Below are 12,783 nucleotides of genomic sequence, written 5' to 3' on the forward strand. Positions count from 1 at the left end.
AATGTTACAGATTATCTTTGTAACATTCCCACAGTTCCTTCCTATCCTCCCCCTTCTCTCCAGCATGACCTCTCTTCATTTCAGGATGACCTGGATAGCCTCTTTATACGGCTGCATCACACTTCCTGACATGTGGTGGAGATGTAAACATGCCAAGAAATATTGGATTCAAACGCATAAGGTGATCCAGAAAGTTATGGGGTGAAATATCCAGTTAAAACATGAGACTATTTGGTCTGACTGATACAAATTTATTTATTTATTTATTTTATTTACAGTATTTATATTCCGCCCTTCTCACCCTGAAGGGGACTCAGGGCGGATCACATTATAACACACAAAAATATGGAACGCTTCACGAATTTGCGTGTCATCCTTGCGCAGGGGCCATGCTAATCTTCTCTGTATCGTTCCAATTTTAGTATATGTGCTGCCGAAGCGAGTACAAATGACTTTGTTAAACTGTTATAATATATGATTACAGCAGCCAGATTGTTCTATGCACAGAAATGGAAGAACTCAGCAACACCAACAACAGAGGATTAGATGATAAAAATAATGGACTTGGCTGAGATGGACAAATTAACATATTTTGAAAGACTGGAAACCTTTTATTCACGTTTTGCAGGACAAAGAGAAGGACTCACCAATTTTGTGTTTTGAAGCATAATTTGAGAGGGGTGGGTGTTCAAGAAATGATTCAACAATGGGAGGCCTAGAGTGTAAAGCCTATATTCGCCAGGTGAGGATAGATCAGAAGTCATTAATTTTATCTTTTTTTTTCTGTTTTCTTTTTTCTTGGAATTTTTTGTGTTTCTGTTATGTATTTCCTTTCTTGATTCACTTTTTTGTTAATAATGTAAGTTTAAAAACCTTTTAAATAAAGTTAATTAAAAAAGATTTTTTAAAACAAATTTAATATTTTCAAATACTCTGTTCTCGCTAATCACTAATTAAAGATAAAAGCAGAAGACATTTAAGAACTAAATGAAAAAACACTATGGGAGAAGCCAACCCACTGTCTAGAGGTTTTTATTTTCTGGATTAGTCCAGCAGCGCATTCCACACATGTCTATGAGGAGCCCACAAGCAAGACATCAGTGTAGTAGCATTGCCTTGGTTATAAAACCTAGTATAGTCTCCATTGCCAGGAGATTGATATTGAGCTCCGGATTCTATATAGAAGACTAATATTTATCTTATTTGAATTGAATTAAAATAATGAACTGAAAAACTGGATTTCCTTAAATAAATGCCATCCAGGTATATTACTATTGTTCTTTATTACAAGAAAAAAAAGAAAAAAAAGGAAGAATGAGCTAAATACTTGTTCTTCAACAATGTGTCAACAAAATTAGTGTCAAATTAATAGCACAGGCATGATTTTTATTGCATAATTGTCACCAACAGATGGAGAACAGAACCACAGTAAGCACAAAATACACATGAAATCCCCACAGAAATGTAATGAAATTCAACATCCTTAAACTGTGGATATGCAACTACCATAAAGAAAAGAAAATATGTCATTTGCTGTTCCTTCACAATTCCTTGAAAAATAACCATGTAGGTTTTTTTTTGTTTGTAACCATCTGCATCAATGTGATAACCCTGAGTTCTGTTTCTAAACTCCATTTTACTTTCAATTGACTCAGTTTACTGTAACAATTTTTAAATTATTTTAAATTGATCCAGTTTTCAAATATATTAAATTGTTTTAAAAATTTTGTGGTTTGTACTGTTCCTGAAGATAAAGTGTGTATAAATATTAGGGATGTGCATGATTCCATTTGGTGATACCGGATTGGGAAAATTTGGCAATCCGAGCCTCTAGAGTTTCCCCAATGGTATCAATGGACCAATTCTTACTGGACCAAAAATGGCACATACCACCTCCCAATTTAGGGAACTTTCCAGTAAACACAACTGGGGCAGCTGAAAATGGGATCCAAAAACAGCACTTTTTTCCTGAGTTGAAACACCTCTAATAAATATTGTTAGAAATCAAATATATGTAAATTTGTAATCTGTAAAAAAAAACACCATAGCATGTGCTGGATTGCTGGTGTAAAAGGTTAGGATGTCTCAATGCATGCAAGAAAATGTAGTAATAGGAACAACAAGATTGGTCCTTTCATAATATATGGTAGACTTGTGGAAAGACCAGAGAGGGTTAAAAATCATACTATGGAGCAGTGAATGACAAGACGAATACTGTATAAAATTAAAACCAGAACTGTTTCTTCTTGAAATGGATGAACAACTGGAAAAGAACCATGGAAAAACCATCGAAATATATTTATAAGAAGCATATAAAAAGACTTCTATATGCTGCAACATTGAAGTTTGTGTGTGTGTGTGTGTGTGTATGTATATGGAAAATGGCTGTAACAAGTAAGTGAAATAGTAGAAATGGACAAATTATGTTTTGATTAGAGGAAAATTGTTAGTAACATTTTATAATAGGTATTTCCTCTATTAAAATGGCTGTTGCAAACTCTCTGCAGAGAAGCTTATCCATGAAGCCCTTATTAAACATGTCTAGAACAACTCCAACTTTGGGCTGAGTTCCTATTTCAGCACTGATCTATGTGTAAGTAACCCAAGTTTTGGATGGAAATTTTTATGGAAGAAAATATTGATTTATATATGAGTATTTGCAGTACAGTGTTCCCTCACTACTTTGCGGTTCACGTTTCGTGGATTCGCTGTTTTGCGGTTTTTCAATAAACTCTAAAAGACTATTATAAATCATAAAAAATTACAATTTGCAGCCTAAGGAAGGGAGGAAGGAGAAGCCAAAGGGAGAGAAAAGGAGCCCAAGCAGCAACGGGAGGAGAAGGAGGTGATTTATCAACACACAATTTGTTGATAAAGAGTTAAAATAGTGTATAACTACTAAAATAATGTATAAATATTAAAATAATTATAGTGTCCCTACTTCACAGATTTTCACTTATTGCGGGTGGTCTTGGAACCTAACCCCAGCGATAAGTGAGTGAGCACTGTATATAGTAGCCATTAGAATGGTTTAACTACAAATCAGGTTTAACATAGAAATAATGTATTATAATACGTGTACTGCAGCTTTTCAGTTTAATGACAAGACTAAAGGCATTTCTTATCATGTTTTCTTCAATCCCATGCTCTACTATTTCCTTATGAGAAAAATGTTGTTGGGGGGGGGGCAATTTCTGGAAAGTAATGATGAACACTCAGAAAAGTTTTTTTCTTTGTTCTGTGACCTGTGATCTTAGGAAGATATTCCTTCATAGTAGACTCTTAACTGCTGATTCCAACTAGGCTTCTTTGACTTTTCATAAATGTCTTTTTCTCCCTCAGATGATTCCCTGTCTTGCTCTCTTTGCTGAATAATCACAGCTATACATGCCAAAAGTACCTAACCACACGCTGACTTATTTTTGTATGTTGCTAGTACAGAAAATATTGTATCAGCTAGTATTAACTTAAGTGATATTTATTTCTGGAAAAGTGGAACTGTATTGCATATATCATTTTTGTTTATCCATGGCATTATTGGTTAGAGAATAACCATCATCACTACTTTAGCTTCTGAAGATTCACATATCCTCATTCTTCAGCTGTGGTTCCATCTATGGTACTAAACATTACTCTTCAGACAATGATTTCTCTTCTGTGTCACAACATCATTTCTTTCCATGGAAACATCCCTATTTCTTTTACTGTATTTAAGTATATATAGTAGTAAGAGACTGATAGGTTCTGGGAGTAAAATGGCCCATTTGTATGCTACCACTAGCAGTGAAATGGATTTGATAGGCAGAAACATTCCAAAAGCGTCAGATGAAAATAGATTTGAGTTATGCCAATAATTTGTTCTTCAGCAATTCTCAATGTGCCAACATCAAGTCAAGACATCCATCTCTCCCAGCACAGAAATTATAGCATCAATGTGACTGTTCCTCCCAGATAAAGGTGAAGCATACATCATAAGGGTGCATATCGGAAGCTGAAGGAAACTAGATCACATAGTCAATGATGCCTGTTCACAATGCGAATATCCACAGGGGAGAAATATAATGAGGATGTGCTTGAATGACATTCTTCCGCACAATGGAGAAAAGGGGAAGCTGTATCAACAAGAAATGTTCATGTCATAGGATCAGACATCTGTAGATCATGGAAAAATATATTTCTGCAAGACACCTATCAAATTAACTGTGATGTGTAAAATAAGAAAATTGAATTTCTTGGACACAGTGTTAAAGGGTATTTTTATATTGCAAAACATGAATTGTCAACTTCTGTTTTCATTGATGCTCATTACATTGGACAGATACGGAAAACTCACTTTTTCTGTGTTGAGATTTTCAAGGGTAGAAACGAAATCACACTGATTGTGAAGTAGTGTTCTCATATTAACTACTTTATTGTATACTGTTTTGACTTTGGAAACAGGACCTAAATATATGACCCATTTAGAAAGTAATAACTATTGTACTTGCAATACTGTAAGTACCATTCTTGATACTTTAATCTGGAATATGAATATCTCCCAGACTAGGTAACTTTCATTCCCATCTCATCTACATTTTATCTCACTCTTGTTTTGTATAGCTCCAGCTGCTTAATTCAACATTTTTTTTCCCATCGACACTGAAAATAATTCAATCTTTCTACATGTTTTTACAATTGTAATTTGTGTAGCCACCTAACACACCATAAACACAATACATTTTCAAAGGAGTGGTCACAGAGAAGATCGGTTGTTCATCAGACATTCCATGTCTTCTTGTTTCAATAAGCTGATCTGTGGCCCCATCTATAATGTCATATAATGCAGTTTCAAAATACAGTTTAACTGCATTGAACTGCATTATATGAGTCTACACTGCCATATACTACACCAGGGCTTAAAAGCGGGCAGCCCTGCATTTCTGCCACCTGCAGAATACTGTGAAATGTAGTTTAGGGTGGGGCCTTTTGGATTCTCAGCTACAGAGCTCCTCGCCTTCTCAAACTACATTTCCCAGAATACTACCGGTGGCAGAAATGGAGAGCTGTCCACTTTAAAGTCCTGGTGTGATAACATTGTAGCTCAGTGCAGTTAAATTGCATTTTGAAACTGCATTATAAGGCAATGTGGAGGTGGCCTGTGCTTCTGAATCCTTAGCATTGATAATCTGTCAGGGAATACAATAGAATAAAGTCTGCAGATTTTTGGAATACATGTTTTCTCCAAAACGATATTTTGTGTGTATGGTCTCAGAATCAAAGGTTGAATGTGTACACTGCATTTTCAGCAAATATTCAAAGCATGTTAAAAGGGAGACTCAGGGTGGCTTACAAACTATAATAATAATTCAATGCCAGATTCAGATAATGACAATATCAATAAAACACAATGTTATAAAACTGTAAAAACACAAACATATCAATTAAAATAGTCCATCAAATAACTAAAACATATTAAAACATATGAAACATATCAAACCTATATTGCATTGACACATGATTACAAGTCTCACAGTCCAATGGCTTAAACAGCCAAAGCTCTGATAAACAGCAGCTCAATACTCTCGAATCGTTGTCACACACAACACACCCCCACCTAAAATTAGTCGAATACACCCCACAGCCAATTGTTCTTAAGGAATGCCCAACGAGTTGATGAAAGATTCCCAAAAAGGCATCCACCTGGTCCAATCTATTTAGCACAGGCCAGTCCATTTGGTCCGGGGGGGGGGGGGGCAAGGGGGCAATTGGCTAATAAAAGTTCAAACAGTGAGCGATGGTAAACCACAGCTTCTCCTCCAAGGGCGACAATGACAATGGTGGTAGAACAAGACAGCAGTGGAACACAGCAGTCAAGGGGGTGATGGTGGAAAAGGCCCCAAGACTGTCTGTCTGATTTGAACACTGCAGCAGCGGCGCCAGAGGTGGTGATGATGGAAAAGACCCAACATTAGAGGCAGCCCAATGCGGCCACTCACCAGAGGCTCCTCTCTCAGCTCTTCTTACCAGTCTGGGCTGCAAGGCTTTAAAGTGGTCAGCAGCTTGGGGGAGAGTTGCTGAAGCTTCTCTCTCAGCTGTCTTATGTTTATGCTTATGTATGTGAATAACAGCACACCAGCCATTGTGTGCCTTTATGGTGTAGTGCTTAGAACAATGAACAAGAACTTGAGATGTCTAGGTTCAAGTTCCTATGGAATCACCAAAGTCATGAGCAATCTTGGGCCAATAACATATTCTAAGGCTAGTCTCCTCCCAGCATCATTCTGAGGTTAAAGTGGGGAGAAGGAAATAAAATGGTGAGGAAGAGAATAATAATATGTGCCACTTTGAATTCACTGGAGCAATTTTGTGCAAATTAGTATTTCTCTGCATTATTTATTTATATATCACATTTTCCCAGTTTGGCTGAAAGCAGTTTACAACAGTTAAAACATTGCTAAAATTAAAAACATAAAAGAATTAAAAATATATTCGCACTGTGAAAAAAACTTAAAATATGCTAAAACATAAATAATTAGAAAGCAAACAGTAAAGAATAAATCTTTTCTTTGAGCATTTAGTCTTCTAAGTATGCACAGGAATTGTGAGTGCAGTGTATTGAATCTTGTTTCCTGCAGCTCCAAGGCAGAGTCAGGCAATGCATCCTTTACCAGTTGCCCATTTCAACAGGGCAAAATTGATCTAGATTGGTAGAAATTTTATCGATCAGTTCTCACTACAAAATAATGGGGTGTTTTTTGAAGCAGACATGTTCAGCATCATTGCATATTGACAAAATGTTCCAATGACAGATAGCATACAAATGTGTTAGATATAAATTCTTATTAAAAACAATAGTGACCATTCATTTTTGCATTATAGAGGGGAAAATTATTATTCAGGTCACAGAAAAGTACTGTAAGCCCAAGATATTAATATTTGAATCCTTGGCTGATAGCCAATGGAACTATGCCATGACCATTATCTTTCCGCAACACATTTAATACTTCCATAAGAGAAGTTCATTCAGCTGAGCATTGTGTGTGCAAGGAACTCCTAAATAATGAGAGCATTAAATTGGTGGTCTGAGAATTCTCTGCCTTTGTAAAAAGCCTTTCCAATTAATCAGCCTTCATATTAGAAAATGGTTCTAGTCTGGCTATAGTTCTCATTTCTACAAAAGTTGAGCAATCAGGATCCTAATAAGGCAAAAGATGTCAGAGACAGACATTATCCTTAAGGCTTTTTTATTTGCTTAAAGTGGCAACCCATTTTGTTAATCTAAACAGAGGCAGTAAAGCATAAAATATATTGAGTGTAAAAGGGGTTGGAGGAGAGGCACATGGTGCCAAGCTCTTCTTCTTTTATCTCATTATTAATTAATAAGTTTAGTGAGTCTGGATTTCTGGATTTACAAAACCAAGAAGCTGACAAACATACCAGACATAGTAGGAAAACATACTTTTCTTCTAGTATAGTGTTAAAGAATGTAATTTTTCTCTTTCATTTCCAACATCCCCAAGTAATCCTTGGGAAAACAATATTGTCTATAGTCCTCTGACACCTGTCCCATCATGATCAGACATAAAAATTAAAGGATAGAAATAAGGAAAAGGAAAATCCGAGCCTCTTTTGCCTGTAGCACTTTCATGTTGCCTATCCGCTACAGGAAGAAGAACGTAGATTGTGGGGTGGGGTGGGTGGAAGATGGAAAAGGTTGAAAGAGTAAATCTGAACTAATTCCAAGCTGTAGGAGCTATCCATTTTGAGATCATGGGGCAATCACTTGTGGCTGAGTGTGATTGTCTTTCAAGGGTAGAGTCTTGGTGGTGGGTCCATAAGTGATTGTGAAGACTATTCTGAATACAAATAGTTTTTCTCATTGAGGACATAGATTTCCATATGGAAGGTAGTCAAGACAAATATTTTCTTGAAATTTCTTCCTTTTGTCCTGTATTCATGACTCTTCGAAGTCATAGCACCATCAGTGACAGTTGACTTCCAGTTACAATGCTTAAATGCCAATTCCTGAGGCTTCCCAGGTTTTGGTGTTTATTAGTCAAGGGTCCTGTTACTGTCTTATCCATTTAATTCGTGTTTTTGTACCGTTTTGTTTATTTGGAATGCATGTAATAGTACACCCCCATCCAGTACAGAAATATCAGTGAAACAAAAGGAAAGTGGGAATGGTAACAATTTGGCCAGCTGATTTTCGGTGCTCGGCACGCTCAGCTATAGTACCTGGAAGGACCTACAACTGAGCACCAAGCAGCTCTTACTTGGGGCTCGGCTGTAGGTCCTGGCAGGTGCTGGAGCTTTGCCTTGAATAGGCCAAAAATATTCTTTTTTTTTTTTTTGGACAAAAAACTCATTTGTCAAGGCACCTGTTTTCGGGAGGCATACTCAAATACGAAAATCGGGCTTTATGAATGAAACAAACAGGATTGGATAGTGACAAGACTAGTGTTTATATCACATTTTAGCTTTAAGCTCATCTTTAAATCCCGTTTGTTGTACACCAACATTCCATTTGATTTGGGAGATGGTGATTGGACATATGAATTTTAAAATGAAAATCAAAAGAAAATGGGCCCATAGCATGGTGATATATGAAAATAACATTTCTGGGTTATAGTATTTGCATCATTTTTTCAAAAACATATTCTTTGATTCCTGCATTAAGCAGGTTCAACATGGGTAGAATCTCTTCCCTCTGGCTCTGATTAAGTTTGTGGTCTTCTTTAGCACACAACCACAGCTAGAATACATATAAATCCATGAAAAAATATATTTGAACAATGAAACAACTATTATCAGTATTCACTTCTATCTAAGTATATTATCATATTTCATAGAAGAAAAAGCCTCTCTAGTATAACTAATTGGTTAGTTTACTAATGACAGATCTCAAATCAAATCTCTAATGGGAGTAATGATGGCACAGTTAAAGATGACACAAACTGCTCATTCAGCTGCACATAGTATGATTCTTCAAACAATGAATGATTTCTTTCCAGCATCAGTTTGGAGCAACAGTTACCATTAAAAAACCTCAAATATCTTCTAAACAATGATAATGATATTGTTCATATTAAATGGTTAATTAATCACACAGAAAGCAAATAAGTGAGCTCACTAAAGTTATAAAACTAAATCAAAACCATATTGATATGAATATAGTTCTGATGGTTTATAAGGTTAGAATTTTATGGTATCTCAAACAGTTTCATGAAACATACTCCATTCATGAGAACACAGTACTGTGCATATATAATCCTTCATTTCTCTTTGAGATGCTGTCTGCCGAGGTCCAGAGGGCTTTAACAAAACTCTCAAAAGCTATATTGATGTTGTGTGCATCCTAGATATAATATTATATTGCAGACTTTCAGGTTAGCAAGCTCTCTCTATAGACATAAAAGTTTTATTTCTTATAGTATATTAAGCCAATTTCAGCGCATATGGTCCCAAGGTTTCTTTTTGTTATGTTTGCCAGAGATGTTACACTTTTTACAATGTTTATTATTAGACAGAACTTTGGGTCAGCTACTACATGAATTTCAGTGGGGCCAAATAACAGCAGCCATATATATCTAGGGGATAAAAGGAAACGTTACATCTTTAAAATTCATGACATATAGCAGGCACCATTATCCATAACAACACCCCTAGAAATGCCATTGATACATTTTTCAATTACAGCTTCATATAAATTATGGACGGGAGGATTATACTGGAAAGGGATTCCAATGCTCCACCTGCCATATTTTTTGCCTTAAGTATTGGTATAAGTGATTTTCTCAGGACATAAAATCCCATTCAGAAATAAGGACATTTCATATAGTTCTTTTTGGGCAAGGCACTATTTCAACAAGAGCAGATCCAATGAAATGAATGGGACTTATTAGTTATCACTTACACGTGTCCCTTTTATTTAGATAGATAAATGTAAAGGTTTTCACCTGACATTAAGTCTAGTCATATCCACCTCTGGGGGTTGGAGTTCATTTCTATTTCTAAACCAAAGAGCTAGCATTGTCCATAGACATCTCCAAGGTCATGTGGCCAGCATGACTGCAAGGAGTGCCATTACATTCCCACCGGAATGGTATCTATTGATCTACTCACATTCACATGTTTTCAAACTGCTAGGTTGTCAGAAGCTGGGGCCAATAGCGAGAGCTTACCCTGCTCCCCGGATTTGAACTGCTGACTTTTCAATCAGAAAGTTCAGCAGCTCAGCGGTTTAATCTGCTGTGCTACTGCGGTTAGATCTATCTGCTCTAATTTGGATCTGCTTAAATACCCTGAAGGCATTGGATCCTGTCAGTTGTTGGTAGCTAAGCATAGTAAGCTCTGGTTAGTACTGAAATGGGGGACTACAAAGAGACAGTTAGTGCTGTTGGCTACATTTTAGAGGAAGACAATAATGAATCAACAAGGGTATTCCTTGTCTAAGAAAATCAGAGGGTTGTCATATGTCAGTAGGTAACATATACAAACTAACCTTTGACTGAGAAACAGAAAAGCATCCTAAGAAGTATTTTAATATCTATTTCATATATCTATTTTAGTAAGCCACCATCAACTAAAATAAGGCATCTGCATAAAATGAACCAGACCCTGAAAGAAGAAACCAAGTCTCGCTCCTTCTTTTTCTGCTCACCTTTTGAAAGTGATCTTTTGCAGGAAAATTCAATGTAAAAGAACTGTGTTAAGTTAAGGAAATAAATGATTGCAGGACTTTATGATGTCCATCTATTGAAACAGCTGCTTAAGAAACAAAAGCAAGAACCCCTCCCTCCATAACCAAGAAAACTTTCCACTGAGGCTGCTGTGGACAATTACTTTTTGTTCATATGGAAAACAAATGCTAAACTCAAAAGACCCCTTTGACATAGAAAGGGAAATTCAATCACGTTGTATTCTGTACATTAGGAAGCAGCATAAAAACAGTTGGAAGCACATGCTTTAACAAATGTAGGGACATTAGAAGGCAATTGAAAAGGTCTCTGCAAAAAAGTTTAATGCAATGAATTCTGTACAAACAAGCATTTGCAGTTGCTGTTTCTTGCTTGTTGCTACAAAATGACCTGTACCACATCTTAGCAGATAGTAACCAAGGGTCATTTTCAAGAGTAGTAATTGTTCTTAACAACAGCCCCCTGTAAGTTTCTCTTGCCAGCTGCTTCCTAGTAGTTTCTGTTTAAGTGCTATATAGTATTGTTCTCTTCATCCTGTAACTGGAAACTATTTAGTCAGTTCTTTATTCAAAAGAACTTGAATTTAAACCTTCAGAAGACAAGAAAATAGTAAAAATGTTAACATAAAATAATAATTATAGAAACGGAAAATGAAACAAAGCATTGGAAGTAGGGAAGAGGCCATAGTGGGACATTAAATATAGCAGTCCAACAGAGTGTATATAACCTAATTAGCCAGTTCATTTTCTATACTGGAGTAAAATGATAATTTCACTCCATTTCCCTTTCACAATTCTGTGGACTGCTGGGGGAATGGGGTGGATGGGAGGTGCTCCCCATAGAAGAGGGAAATTTTGTGTACAATGAAACAAACTGTCATAATGCAATTAACATCGTGGCAGGTCTAAGCTTCAGTATAACTCCACCTAGTTCTCACTATGGGTTTCTTGGAGTTTCATCACTCCACCTTTCCTCTCTACCCCAAAGTGTGGGTTTTGGCCGGATACATTCAGGAACTACATGTGAGCCACCCCGGGGCCCTTTGGGAAGATGGTGGTGGGATATAAGAATAAAGTTGTCGTTGTCATCATCATCATCATCAAATGTAGATTTTAAAAAACCTTAGACTCCTGATTGTCAGCATTTAAAGAAAGATGACAGGATCTTTTCCCACCTATTCTGTAATATTTGAACATAAGTAAATTGGCTCGGGTTTAGTTAGTTAAATAGACCAAAGTATGGAATTCTTTATTAGATTTCTTTTCAACGGTAGCAACAGGTAATTTTATCAATTGTTTTGCCCCTGTTGGGGCAAAACCACACAATGTGTGTAACATTTCCATATGGTTGTTTTGCACAGAAAATAGCATTTTCTGTGCAGGAAACAATATTCTACTGCAGTAATTGTAATTCTTGGGCAGAAAAAAAGTTTTCTGCACATGAAATGCTTTTTCCTATACAGTTGAAACATGTGTGAAATTCGTATTTTATTCCAATCACAGCATGTTGTGTTAAAAAAACCCCAGCATTTTCTATTAGGAGTTAACATTTATGCACTGATATATTGTTTTCCATGAAGAAAATGCTACTATGTGAAGAAAATTCTGACTGTTCCACAAAATAACAATGCAATTTTTTTTGCATAGAATGAAATCCTGAATTGAGAAGATTCTTTTTAGTCAAGAATTCTTCTTATCAAGGTTTCTCAACACTTAAAAACCTATTTTCAAGCATTTTTCAATATGATTGAATATTCTTTCTATTCCTAAATGGGCCACTTGAGTGAGGAATGAGGAAAAGAGAATCTTTAACTGAACTACAGGGCATGTTTTAAAGAAAGATATCTTCATGTCCTGCTCTTAGGGCTATATAGAGCTTGAAATGAGAATCAGCCATATTCCTTTAAAGCTCCAGGTCTATGGGGAAATTGTTCACCCAAGAAAAAAGCAAAACCTAGTTGAGAGAGAGGCTTTGAAGCCACCATAAAGAGAGGGCAGGTGGTGGTCATGTGAGGCTGGCATTCTAGCCAGCCTCAGCCTGTGAGAGAGGTGTAGCTTACTTAAGGCCCCTCTCAATGACCTCTTCTTTTTTTTTTTCAACAGCA

The 12,783-nt window shown here is 36.3% G+C and overlaps 1 non-coding gene across 1 annotated transcript; it reads right to left on the reverse strand.

Annotated features, from left to right (window-relative positions):
• Positions 1-339: 339 nt before the first annotated feature.
• LOC134297230 (U6 spliceosomal RNA) lies at positions 340-446 on the reverse strand. The gene has a single exon (XR_010003962.1). It is a non-coding gene; the product is annotated as a U6 spliceosomal RNA (small nuclear RNA).
• Between the last annotated feature and the right edge of the window lie 12,337 nt (positions 447-12,783).

Source organism: Anolis carolinensis, chromosome 2 (genome assembly GCF_035594765.1).
Source record: "Anolis carolinensis isolate JA03-04 chromosome 2, rAnoCar3.1.pri, whole genome shotgun sequence".
Taxonomy (NCBI): Eukaryota; Metazoa; Chordata; class Lepidosauria; order Squamata; family Dactyloidae; genus Anolis; species Anolis carolinensis.